Raw genomic sequence first — 12,671 nt, forward strand, 5'->3', positions numbered from 1 at the left:
GAGATGGGACAAAATCCTGCAGAATGAGTTCTGTATAGATCCCAGACCCTGCCAGGTTTTTTCATCAGTAACGATATTCCAAAAGAAGTAAAAATCCAGGCAGTGAAAACCTCTGCTCACTCTGCAAAAGGCAAAGAAAGATACTGACGTTTCCATGTGTGACTCTGTCTGATGAAATCAAGTATTCAAATGACTTCTGTTTACATAGTATTTTGAGAAATAATGCTAATTTGCAGAATTGGCATCTGGGGTACAAGTACACATACCCTGGGAGAGCACTTACAGAGCCTTTGTGAAGCTAAGTAATAAACGCTTTGTCTTCACCACACTATTTATGGGTTGCTTGGGGGCATCCTGCTCTCTTTCTGCCCCTACCTGAGCATAAAATTATTGCAGAACTAGGTTTTAATAAGATCAACAGTAAATCTGAATGACCACACATGCACAGCTATTCCTGCTCCCCTGATCTCCAGCATTAATTATAAAGTGGAGCTGTTTATGCAGTACATACCACTTTCCTGACTTCTTTCTTGTTTATCTCTAAACCTTTATGGACATAAAACTTTGGATTTTGCTTTTGGAATAAAACTGCAATTGAAGTGGCAATAACTGTGTTAGAAAACAACTTTGCTATTGCTCCCCCCGGTTCTGTGGTCATGGCAGGTTTGCGTCTGCACTGGAACCCTCTCCCATTTGAGCACGTTGTTTCAGGTCACCTCTTTGCTGTCCCATCTGGATAGCTCATTAGAAACTCCAGCTCTAGATGGCTGAGAGCAAATGCTCCAATTTTTTCCTCCTGAGTCCTTTCCTTTCCTCTCTACTCCCTACCACGTCTCATTCGCGCTATGAGTGTCCCTGTAGCCTGCTCAGGGGGGTTTGCAGTGCTCCCTCATGCCTCTTCTGCCGGGCTGGGACTCAGGCTGTCACTCCTTTCACAGTGTATTGAAATGACAGCCTCTGCTCCTCCAGATAAAACACTTGCCTGTGCCCTCAGACACCACCTCTCACTCAGAACTTCCCTGAAAGAGAGATTTTTCTTCTACCGTAAGTTATTACGAAACCAATAGGCTTCCATCTGATGGCATACACATGTGTGGATACCAAAGCAAAGTAACTCATGCTCCGCAAGCACTAAATTATTCCTCATCACACTGGCCTGACTACTTGTTTCGTCAGGCTGTCACACTATAAATTAATATGCTAGCTGTTTGGGGCCGAGAACTCTTTTTCTATTTGTTCAGTAACACAGATACTGTACACCTTGGGCACCATATAAAAATAATAAATTACTGTAGCAGACAGGCAAGGTATTATTCTTGTCTTTTCTTCCCCTTATTTTATCCCCTCCATCCTTTTGCCTTCCCTCTGATCAATTCATCTTCCATTTACTTTCTGTTTCTGTCCGCAGGTTTTACTCTAATACATATTGCTCCAATATTCCAACCATGCCACCTGCTCCAGAAGTACAAGTACAGAGGCTTTGCTGATGTGAAGAAGAGGGAATCAGCAAAAACTCGAGGGGAGGAGAAGAAATAATTGCTGTAAGAAAATTAAGAAAAAGGAATTAAGCCTCTACCTGGTGTTGCCTCTTACGCTGACTCAGACGCCTTCTTATTTCTGCCAGGGTCTTTCTTTACTCTTCACATCCAACACAGAAACGTGGAGACTTGGTAGCTGGAGGAATCAAACGGGCTCCTTTACATAGACAGGCTGGGGTAGATTAGTAAGTGTTTGACCCAATCTCCCTTGTAGGTTAAAATGTCCTTTAATTCTGGTGGGCTGTGTCAGGACGGGAATGAATAAACTCTCTCTTCATTTTAGTGTCCAGCTAGTGGAAGCTGCACAGGCTGCATGTTAAGTCTGTCCAAATTCCTTTCCTCCTTGGCAAGGTTATCCTACCTAGAAAAAGAAGAATTAAAAATAAGACTGTGTTTGGCTTCTTACAACTTTGGTTCTTCCCCCGTGTTTGTACATTCCACTTTCCAGGGCATGCTTCTGACCTGAGTTTTAACACATAGCTCCCCGCAAAAGCACCCTCATAGTAATGGTGAATAATTACTTAAGGTAATACTTAATGCATCATATTTTAAAAGTGTCACGTAATCTTAACTAATAAAAAACCAACAGAATTTACTGTTTGCTCTTTTAAAAAAATAAATAAGCAAAGGAGTAAAATTTAAATATTTATTGAAAAGCTAAATATTGTAGCCTTGTGCAGTTACTGGCAAGAGATGCTGTCCAAATAAAACCACCATGAGCTGTTTCTTCCTATGTATCCAAGCGGTGGCCTGTAGGATGCCCTGCCATTCCAGACCCATCCGTCATGATGGTTCTCGGCCTCCGGTCCCTGCAGCTCCAGACCTCTCCCTAGGAAAGCTCCTCTTTTTCTGGCACATTCATTGCTCAGGTTCATGCTGGGCCCTCACCTTTCTTCCTTCTCCTCTCATGGTAAGGTCTGTGATGTAACCAGGACGCAACTCTAACAAGTCAAATGCTTTGGAAGGAGAACTGGCCCTGAGGGCGGGGGAGACAACAAGATGTGCTTTCCTCGTACTCCTGAACCCTTGGCAGTGCTTAGTGCGGTCTCAGTGGCAGCAGCACCTTTTTGGGGTCTGGGCATCAGCTTGGCTGTTACCGAGGAGGACATCACCAGAGCCGGGCAGGCGGATGAGCCTTTGGACCCACCAAGGATTTCCAAGCGTCAGCATCCCAGGCAGGCTCAGCAGGTGAGGTTAAGCTGCATGGAAGTGGAAGGTTTCCTGCTTCTGGCATCTTGTTTCCAACCCTCCTATTCCACATGGCCGTCCATTAGAGATGGGCAGTGCTAGCAGATGGCAAAGTTCGAGCTGGGCTAATTAAACATACTGAGCTAATAACCTTCCATTTTGGGACTGGTATTATTCATAATTTAATGTATTGCTGCTGAGACATTAACCTTTCAACAACTGGCACGGTGCCCACAGCAGCCTGAGTGCTGACCATCTTTCAGGAAAATGAGTATTATTGTTAAAACAGGTACAAATCATTCATGGCTTCAGCTTTTGTGTCAAACTGTACATGAAAATAAGTAGTAGGCTGGGTGATTTATTTACCTTTTGGTGGTTATTCTTATGATTTCATGATCATATTCTGTGATTCATAAACATTGGCCAAATGCCATTTTGTTCTCATTTTACCTTTTCAATATTGTAGTGGTTATTGTGATTTTCATCTCTAACAAGTTCAAGACTGGTGCAGGATTTCTTGATCCAGGCACAAATATAATCTCATTTCAAGGACGAAAAACTTATTTTAAGCTAATTCCATAGTATTCAACACAATTATTGAGATCCAACTTGTTATGTTTTTGTATTTTGCTAAAAGAAATGTTTCTTTGAAAACCGACGTATAAACGCACAGCTTCAAAAGACTTTTCAAAAATAAAGCATATAGTATATACAACTATGTGAATAGTTTCTGGTTAGAAACAACATGGGATACTTGAAAGAGGAGGCTGTAAAGAAGTTGGAGATTTCTCAACAGTCCTGCAAAGCAAGGAGTCTAACTCCAAACACTTGGTTACTGGAATGGGATTACAGACCTGGGAGACCCTTACACGGACTTTTGGGACACTGCTGGCTGATCACATCATATTTTGTATTCCAAACTACCTCTGCACTGAATTTTCTTTTCCAGTGAATGAGCTAATGGACCACCAGACACCCACACCACAAAGCTTGCCTGTTGCTATACTAATGTTAAATGCCCTTCATAAAGCTCCATCAATTCCAACTCTGGTTGGTATGGTCAATGAGTAGGAATCGCTGAGAGAAACTTATTACGGACTCGTTATCTGCACCCTATGTAGCAAAGGTTTTCAGATATTTTGGACTAAAAGACTATGTCAGTTCTCAATATTTATCACGTGCTGGCACGTATGCAATCAAATGTTAACTGAAAACATTACAAAGCTAAAATAAATTAAAAGCCAAAGTAAATGAGAATAGTGTCCTTAACTCTGCGATTCAGGTGCAGATGGACAACAAATGGGGACAAAAAAAAGTGCAAGTGAGACCAACTCACTTTTAGATAGTGATACATTGAAGAGGTTCCAAATGTACAGCCTGTTCCAGCCACCATCACTAGACAGACCCACTGGAAACAAATTCAGTCTAATTTATGCAGCAGACTTCATTGTAGTACACAGATACAGCATAGGGAGGATCAGATACAGAATAACACAACTGTTTATTGTGTGTACTGATTACATCAATATTTCAAAGGCCCCTCCCAGTCTCTGGGAAATTATAATTTACCTCTTGAAGGTATGAAACAGCAACCTGAAAGCCAAGACTCACAAGAGCATTTGCCTGCCCTCAGGTATCAAAGATAGTACTGAATTGGCAGGAAAAAAAAAATTGCTTCCCTTTGTTCTTCATAACCTTAATTGGAGGAGTAAGTACTTAGCATTTCTCAAAAGGAAACTTTCTGAAAATTTCCAGACTGGGGATGATTTTCAGGAAAACACTCTCCCGGGAGATGCTTCACCAACTTTTTCTTTTCTTTTTTTTTTTTTTTGTTAGTTCTTTCCTACCCTCCCTAGCTAAAATTTATCTCATTTGCAGTGTCATGTAACTACTACTAACAAAATCTCAGTGTAACAACCTACATGACGCCTGACAGTAACGTTTATATAGTGGATCTAAGTCATGCTTTGGGAAATCCGGTGCACCCTGGGGTGGAACTTCCCACTGGATGGGTAACAGCAAGTGAAGCCTCCTCACTGCGTGCAACGGAACGAGTCCCCTCTCTCTGCCCTCAAAATCCTTTGATTGTTCATATAAATGTAAGTTTCCCCCCTTTTCTTTGACCAGCCGCTCTGAGTCAGGCTGGCAGCTCAGCCCATGGGTCGCTTGGCTCTGTCATACCCTGCACGTTGTGCGGGCGCAGCAGCCGGCAGCAAACCCGCACAGGGGAACCAGGCTCACAGCCCTGCTGCAAAATTCACACCACTAGTCCTAGGGCAAAGAGCAAAGGCAAAAAGGCCTTTTGTGAGTCCACAGCTGTAGAATTTGCATTTTATTGTACTACTGTTCAGACACATCAGCTTGAGTAAAAAAAAATAATATGACCTCTTTTGTGTGTTATTCTTTACAGCTACAGGTACAACCTTGATTACATCAGCAGTGCGTAAACTGATGCCTGCTGGAGTCTGAGAGGCCCTGGAAGAATAGCTCTAAAGTGAGGGTGTATGTTGTGCCTTTCAGCCCAAGTCCCACACTGGCCTACGACCACTAAAGTTGGCATTTCCCTGCCAGTTCTCCTTCAGAAGCAGCTAGGAGGAAGCTCACACATTAGTAAACAGTTTAACAAAGATCAGTTGCTATCTCTTCTAATCAAATGGTGAACAAAGATGGCCAACCCTAAGTCAAAAGAGGAAATTGTATTGCTGTCTTTGAAGACACATTAAAGATAAGCCTAAAAAAATCCTAAGTGGATGCTGAAGAACTAATCCATTTGCAAAATTCCTGTTTTTGAAAAGGTGAACTAAGAAATCAGCAAGAAGCTATTTGTAAGGATGATTATCCACTTTCAGTGCTCAAGATAATGCCAAGACCAGGATATTTAGCAGACACAAGAGAATAACAGAGCAACATCAGCATGCTTAGTTTTAGGCATCTCCTCAGTATTTTCCATGGCCACTCACAGGACCATGTGGGCAGTGCCAAAAGAACTGAAACATACAGCATTTGCACCTGCTTACACTGCTTGTGTAAGCACTCAAGACATTTGCACCTGACAGCACTCAGAACCCCTCCAGAGCAGGAATTCTTTGAGAAGTTAAGGTTCCTCTGGACACCTTCATACTGGAAACACACAGTGTTAGCCCCCAAAAAGTCCGTTTTTACATTGATAATGATACAGGAGACAACCTCTTACTCCTATGAGTGATAACCTCCCTCTGTTAATCCACACGCACATCACCTGTGGCCCTGGACTGAGCCGGTGCGCCCACACTATGTATGGGTTTTGAGAAGTGTCACTGAACCAGCAGCACCTGGATCAACACCCCAGCAGCTCCCTTTTCCATGGGCACTACAGTGCGTCTGCATTTCACTCCCTCTGCTGGCTCTGTTTCATACATCAAATGAAGTTTTTCAAGACCTTAAATTTGTTTAAGGCTGGGATGTCTAAAAGTACACCCCAATCTTCAGGCTCCTGGGTGTGCTCAGCTCTCCTCTCCTTACAGGCACGGTGGCTGGTGGGGACAGAGCCCTCCTGGCTCCTGCACCGGGTCGTGGCATCCTGGGTCAGTACAGGACCATGCAGGCACCCCCAACACCCCCAGCTGCAAGCCTGAGTGGGGAGTGTGCAGCTCTGGTCTAGGTTCAGTGCTCCCACTTCCAAAAGAGAACAGCACCTCACCTCGACAGCTGCAAAAGTTGGCTGCAAAAGCCTTGTGTACCAACATGTCACTTTAGTCATGACCAACTGCCATGACGAGCCATATGCCTGCTGCCGGTGCCTGTTGGCCTTATGCACCTTCCAGAGAAAACTAGAGTATACTGAAGTGTCTCCCCTGGACGCTGCTCTACAGTGTGCTCCTGGGGTTTTACCCCATTTCCACTTGATATTGATCATTCCTGTTAACATGACACTCACTTCAGTGAAGGCAAACGCCTGCTCTCCTTCCTAGGGAAAATTAAGCAGGACTTCTGCTTCACCCTTACAGCAATACCTCTCGGGGCTCTCAACGCTTACTCAGTATTATTTTTACTTCTGCATTGACAACTGCACAACAGGAAAAATACAAGCTTTGAGTTGGTCAGAAGAGGCAGTGTTGGACGACATATGCTCTCCTTGTCAGTGGAGCAGCAGACATTGCCACTGCCAACTTCTTCAGCTGTTTCTCCTAGCCAACCAGCATCAGCTTCATCCTGTTTGGATTAAGCCTCTGCCAAGCAGGGACTGTTCTGGTGGACACACAATGGAGATGCATGCCCTAGGCTTGCTGAGGATGCTCACTGTGGCAGGCTGTTACCCCTAGCCTCATGGTCACTGGAAAGGAAGGACTCGCAATAGCCAATAATGTAAAAAAAATAATGCACTTCATACTCATCTCATAAGGTACTGACTACCACTACACAGAGGTCAGTCTGCTCATCCTGCTGTGATCTGGAAACCCGCTAAGGCTGCTGAAGAGTCAAGAAATTTAAAATGGACAACCAAGCTTATAGGTGCATGAGGTGTTTTTCCCTCTCAGCTTCTTGCATCGCCATAGAGTTTGCTTTCCTGCTATAGTTCCTGTTGAAAAGGAAACATACAGCAACCACAGCTCTCTTCTCTAAATACAGACACAAGTTCTGCCAGAGGAAATGGCCTTCAAATATGGTGTCTGGGGAGAAAAAACCCCAACAAACACCCAAACCAACCCCCCAAACTTTTAACTCTGTAACATTTTTTAGAAACACATCTGTTGAGTTTCAAATAACACAAAAGTTAGCAATCTGTGGGTGCATGTCAGCGTTGCCAGGGCTCTGTGTAAAGACCTGCAAAGTCAAGTGCTTCCTCCATGCCCTCAGGCAAGCAGTAAGGAATATTAGCCCTCTTGACCAATACTCACTGACGCAGCTGTGCTATGCAGACATATTCTTACGCAATTTTTTGCTTTCCAGTAGCCATGTGACTTTCTATGGTAAGAATTACTCAATGTGCAGTTCCTGTCTGAAACGTGCCATCGAAAGTTTTCAAAGCAAGTTTCAAGCAAACCACACATCTCAAGCTTCTGCATTCAGGCAGATATTATTGTTATTTTACAAGCAGGAAAACAAAGGTAATTTTTTTTTTTCAAGTGGAGCAGACGCTGCAAGTGTGCCAGCACCAAACAACCTCAGCGATTGCCTAAAGCCGGGGAGAAGCACTGAAAAACAGCAGATATGCTGGAGGCTGTATATTTGGGCATGAATCCCCCCGAACCATTAATGCTTTCTGCCAGGCACTCATTCACATTCACCCTGCCACAGAAACTAATTTTGTACCTTACTTCAAATTCAAATATTCGTCTGCAGTTATTTTCTATTTCAGATGTTCACCATTTTTTCCTTGGTACCATACCAGGCTTCATTCCCCAAACCAACGCAAAAGTTGCTTTCCACACTGTGGTTATAAGGGAGTTAAAGTTCAGGTTTCTAATTGCTCTCTTGAGGCCTTATTACTTGTTGATTAGGTCCTTTTGGGAATGGCATCAAACCTGTAATAATAAACACTCGTTTCACTGGAAAGTTTGTAGCTGCCATAGCAGCCCTGCAGCTTACCTGCCTCTGTAACCAGCACAGTGATAAACCCACCAGAAAAGGTGTTTGTAACTTCACCGAGAGCCTTTCCAGGCTGGACGTGTCTGATCCGTGGGCTCTTTAGCAGCCGGGTTAAGAACTGTGTCTTCAGCCTTGGCAAAGGTGCTTGCTGCAGTGTGCACCCCTCCCCTCTCTCCATGCCTACAGACCAAAGCTGCGGCATGGGGTCTGGCTCAGGAGCACGCACATGGAGTAAGCCTGTCCGTGCAAAGCCATCTGTTAGGGCTCCTTCAAAGTGACTGCTGGTTTCTAAATGCTGGCAGTTCTTGGGACAGCAGCAAGTACATAAAGATTGCCAGCATACTGCTGTTCACTGGTCAGTTTTGCAGAGATTCCCTCATTGAAGTTCATAGCACTTCATCTCCGTGTGACGTTGTGGCATCTCAACAGGACAGACGGCCTGAATGTGCTGTCCTGCAGCCTGTGTGCTTCAGGCTTCAGCAAAATAATCGGAGGTGTCAGGATGCTGCACATTTGCTGGCACTGACACAGCTTCTAGGCCATACCCCTCGGTGCAGCCAGCCACCTCCCACGGGTGCCCCACAGCTCCCAGCCAGCCCCACCGGAGCTGCAGGCCGGTGCGGCAGCTGCATCGGGGCTGGCTCTGCTGGAGGCTGGGGATGCTGCATCCCACCGGAGCACATGGGGCTCGTGGGGACACGGCCCCCGGGCACAACTGCACCAGAAGAGGGTCTGCTGGTGAGAAGCTCTGACAGGACGGTCATGAAATGCCTGCTGGCTGCCCCGTCTCTGTTTCTAATCAGCAGTCACATTCCTAATTTTCAAACCCACCAAGTTCTAACTAAAACAGTTTGAGGTATAATTTTCATTCTAGGTGCTTTGAAAGTATTTGGATGGCATCGTTTTTACAGGCTGCATTTCTGAAAGGATGGGGATGGGGAAAATAGCCTGGTCTCATATAATCTTGGGCAGGAGAGAAGTCGCTGCAAGTCTCTGATCTCTGCGAGTCTCTGGAGAAGGGCACAGGTCTCCTTGAAACCCCTTCGTAATGAATTAGCCTGAAGTAAAAGTAGGTGTTTATCTCAAGTTGTTGCCTCAAATAGCCTGCTACCTGTTGGAAGAAGGGTCTGATCGATGCAAACTAAGGCAGCCATGCATGAGCTGTTACACAGTGGTTAGTATTGATCAGAGCTAACGGCTGCCGATAGGAATGTGGAGCAGACTGACAAGCGGAGAAGAGGGAAGGAGGAAACTGCCTGCGCTGGTGGCAGACGTACAGAGGAAAGCCGATAAAAAGTCAATTCCACTTAACTGAATGGCTGCTAACTAAATATTTTTGGGTCCAGAGTCTTCCCAGATAACAGCTAGAGCATCTCTGCTCCGGAACTGAGACATCAAGCGAGCATGGCATCGACAGCTGAGATAAGAGAAGCTTGTGACGGCCGGCGGAGCAGGAGAGGCTGATGAGCCTGTGTGCCAGCCCTGCACGCCAGCCCCGCTGCAGCGCCTGCCACCACCACCAGCAGCAGCTCTTCACGATGGGAAACGGGGACAACATGTAAGGACAAGAGCAAACATGGCCAGTATTTAAAGAGCTACGTCACAGGAAGAAAGTAGTGACTTGATTTCAGCCCCTCCCAGCTGACCAGCGCGAGCATTACTCGCTTGGCACGGGGAAGCAGCGCAGATTTTCCAGCTCCAGCCTCTGCCAGCTGGAGACGCTTCTCATGCCAGTGTGGGAGCAGCAACTGCCACAGAGCCTGTTTCAAGTCTTGAATGTACAGGAGGTTTTAATAGTTTCAAAAAGTTGGCAAAATGCTGTGTGGGCTCATTTGGGTGGCAGCGCTGTTTCTGCCTGAAACTGCCTGCTGATGCCGTCGTGTTCATGCTCCTGTTTTCCAGTCCAGAGGTGTCTCTGCATCAGGAGGGACTTCAGAATTCAAAATACATACACAGTGGTTCTCTTAATGATGCACCACGTTATGAAATCATACTGTACGAAAGATGCTCAGAACCACAGTGGCATTGCTCAGTGTTGGGAGGGGACCAAGCAGCTCTCCTATAGCTGTCTGCTTCCTCCCCAGCACGTCAGGCCAGCTTTCGGCTGTCCTCCCCTCTGAATGGCCCACACTAGTGCTGTTTGGAGTCTGTTCCACTGTATGGTCATAGGCTGTAAGAGAATGGAAAGCAATTGAGAATTGCTTTTCCCAGACCCAATACTCAGTATTTAGACTATGTTTCAGGCCAACTTTTAGTGGACTGGATCAGTGCTTGAGGCATCTAATATAAAGTAATTCCCCAACAGTTTGATTAATAGTGTCACAGTCATAGCTTCAGTTCAGGTTCAACCTTTTTAACGTTTTATTATTTCACAGACTAATAAATCAGGACAGCAGGAAAAGACAGATGTAGGAATGTCCCTGTCTACCCATCTGTTCATGAAGACAACGAGTCATAGGATAATGGTTTCCAGGGTTGGGGCTGCTGATATTAGAAAATCTACTGGAGAGGAGTTTGTAACAGAGCCAGCAATGACACGAGGAAGGAAGAGGAAGCTGGAAGCTGGTTAGTGCGTCCTACAGAGCCGGAGCATTGACAAGGCAAGGAGCAGGTCAGGGGTCCCAGGGACCTAACCGGGATGAGATGTTTCCTTGCAGACTGCAAGAGGAAAGGCAGCCATGCGACATTGCCGGGCATCCTGGAGTGAAGTGGGATGCTTCCCTTTTCCACAGAGCTAATGAATCCATTCCTGCCCTTTGAGCACCGGCAGCGGCCAAACCAGGCTCACCATGCCGGTCCTTAATGAGCTCAGTATTAGGGCGATGGAATACAGCTCCCATATCGCATGGGAGACCACAGCCTGAAGAAAGAAAAGCCAAGTCGTGTAGGTCCAGTGCAGACTTCAAAGAGGAGAAAGCAGAAGCTTTGCAGTTCAGTTCGTGGAAAATAATACAGATGATACAGATGGAAGAAGTACAGAGAAGTTTATATGAGATTAAAAGAATAAGAGAAATAAGTGTAGAGGTTCAATCTCTGATGAAGCTGATGGAGAGACGACAGGAAGATGAACTTGAGCAGGAAGAGGAAGGACTGGAGGTGGTGAACTTGAAACCTGACTTCTTAGGAAGGAGGGATGGAGCAAGAACAAGGGATCTGAAGGGATAAAACGGACAAATCAAACACTAAGACAGACTGTTCTGGCAGTGTATTTTATATGGCCTGAAACATGTGGGACAACAAAAAGAATTATTTTTTTTTGGCTGTGGTGATCAGAGCAAGAGACGATGGAGCCTTGGAAAAGAGGTTTTATTATTTGAACAGAGAATGATGAAATCATTCAGAAATTGTGAAGGGTAAGGGAAAAACTGGAATTCTGGTTTGGTCATATTAAGTTAAAACACCATGGAAAAGTAATAAAAATCTAACTGGTTTGCGATGTGCAATGCAAATTTAGGGACAGCACATATAGATGCAAATAAATTAATGTGTAACATAGTGAGAACAAGTCAGACTAATGTTTGAAGTTTTTGCCTTATATTTATAGCTTGCTTCTTAGATTGCAGAGCAAAGCAAGTTTTATATAGAACAAACATTTCACTGTTTTCCATCTTACTTTAACAGGATTTAATTTTACTTTAAAATTTTAATTACTTCCATGAGGAGGCCTGGTAGTCCTAATGCAAAGGCATTACAACTTACAAATCATTTGTCATTATAACTTAAAGACTGTTAAAAGAGGTGTAAGTTACAAATCAGGGACCTGATTATCAAAATATTGCCAGCAGCTGGACTCTTCATATGAATGTATTTGTGTTCGTGTATGTTGATATTTTAGGTATTTACAAAACAAAGCTATTGTCCTCATTTCTATTCCTGGCTGACTTAGACTATTAAAGGTACTTGGCTCTCACGCGGCTTTTGCAAGCTGAACTGCCTTGGCCACAAGCATGAACAGTGCGCATTTACATTCAGAAATCCTACAGTTTTTATATACATGCCTTTTAAAGGTAATGCTTTGAAACCTTATACTTACTTTTACAGTAATTTAAATAAAAGTAAAATGTGAGATTTAGGCCACTTTCTGACAGCGAACCTTTAATTACATTGCGAAGGCATTGGCACAGCTGGAAAACTGTCATCAGTGTGCACGTACCACTTGCTGGACAATCAGTAAGATGATTTAGTGAAGAAATCAGTTCTGTATTTCAGTATGTTTTTCTGCTAAATACTATGCAATTCAAAAGTGGATTGAAATCCACATGTTAAGGCTGAGCCTATTTTATTCTGCTTTCTTACCAGGTTGCATCCCTATACTGCATTATATTGTTATGTTTTAAAGCTGACACAGTACAGGAAAAACTAATGAAATCTATTAGA

At 44.4% G+C, this 12,671-nt stretch overlaps 1 protein-coding gene across 1 annotated transcript in view; it reads right to left on the reverse strand.

The window, feature by feature from the left end:
* ZFHX3 (zinc finger homeobox 3) overlaps positions 1–12,671 on the reverse strand; it is a 269,024-nt gene that overhangs the window by 186,339 nt on the left and 70,014 nt on the right. The window contains exon 2 of the mRNA XM_080365094.1: positions 1,577–1,899. The gene's annotated coding sequence lies outside the window, so the exon portion shown is untranslated. The remainder of the gene's footprint in view (positions 1–1,576; positions 1,900–12,671) is intronic.

Source organism: Falco punctatus (genome assembly GCF_963210335.1).
Source record: "Falco punctatus genome assembly, chromosome: 14".
Taxonomy (NCBI): Eukaryota; Metazoa; Chordata; class Aves; order Falconiformes; family Falconidae; genus Falco; species Falco punctatus.